Genomic DNA, 1,548 nt, shown 5'->3' on the forward strand with positions numbered 1-1,548 from the left:
CCAAGTGACACTCAGTTGTCCAGAAGCAAACACAGTATGGTTATATTTGGGTTCCACTAGATGTGAAATTTTACCACAAGGAGATAGGAAGGTGGTGGTGGTGGTGGTGGTGGTGGTGGGGGATAGGGACCCGGACACCAGAGTATATTATTATCAATTTATTTAATCTTCCTTAAAGAGAAAACATCAAACACGCCTTGTAAGATCCACTAGTGTAAAGAACCCCTTGGATCTGAAACTTTGTTTGAAACATAAATATGTGACCCATCTGAGGCTCCCCACTCATCACTCCGCCACTCCCTTAATCTCTGCTGAATTATTTTAAAGCTATATATATATTCATCTGTAAATACTAGAAGTGTTTAAAGGAGTATTCGTATAATGATTAATCATATAATCCATCTAGATAAGAAGGTAAAGGCCGTGGAAGAACAGGAGGAATAAAGGGAGCGAGAGATGTTGGAATCTGTCATATTGGAGGTTCACACTGTTTATCAAATGAGATGGAGTGAGAGGCTCAACTGGAAGCACACAGTCTCCACCCTCAGATCACTCCAACTCACCCAATTCTCTTCCAAAATGACCAAACAGGAATCGTTCAAAACTTTGAAATTAACACACCCTTCTTTGAACTTGCTCAGACAAGACAGAAGTCTAGAAAATAAAATCTGAATGTTTCACTTAGCTACCACATGGCCAACCCCAATGCTCAGAAGGCTCTGTTAACAACATTGGGTCCAGAAACTTTCCACTGACATTCACCGCTGACACAGAGACACAGAATTTATGTATATTTATTTTTAAAAACAGAGAGATACATAGAATCATAACATATCTCATTATTTTGTGTATTTCAGAATGTAAGTATATTTGAGGTCTTTTCATATCAGGACACATGAAGCGGTGTCATGGGAAGAAAAAAGCACGTTTACATAGCTTCCAGTTTTGTGTCTTTATCAGCTAATGAATAAAGCTCTGAGAGCTTTGAAATGAGATTTCTGCACACATTTTGCCTTATCATTATCTCTAGGAAACATTCTCAAACACCAATTACTAGGCTAAAGGGTATTTTATACATTGCTAATATTTTGAAAGGTATTTTCAAAGTATTCAGGTTATGTCTTTGTAAGGAGATATAAAATACACTTCCAGCTGCTGCTCAGAAAATTCGCTGAATTATCTGAATCAGCTTATTTTATTCACTTCCCAAAGGCAAGTGATTGGGGGAAAGAGAGGAGCTCCCAAAGCCAGAGTTGCAGAACCGACTTCTAAATCAGTGCCTATATCCACCTGATGAACTTTGGAGGGTTATTCAAGTTTCAACACCAGAAGTTCTGATGTAAGGATCTAGGGTAGGGCCAGGGCGCTGATATTTTAAAGTAACTCCCTCCCCACCCATAGAATCTAATGTGCTGCCATCGTGGAGAAACACTGCTTTAGACAGAACAAGCAGAGGTAGAAATAGAGGGTCCACAGTTATCAGACATCAAAGAACAAAAAATCATATAATTGTGTACCCACTTTCTCAATATGATCACTGAAGACAAA

This window comes from Echinops telfairi, unplaced genomic scaffold, assembly GCF_000313985.2.
Source record: "Echinops telfairi isolate 266 unplaced genomic scaffold, ASM31398v2 ScPeMD7_23;HRSCAF=83, whole genome shotgun sequence".
Classification (NCBI taxonomy): domain Eukaryota; kingdom Metazoa; phylum Chordata; class Mammalia; order Afrosoricida; family Tenrecidae; genus Echinops; species Echinops telfairi.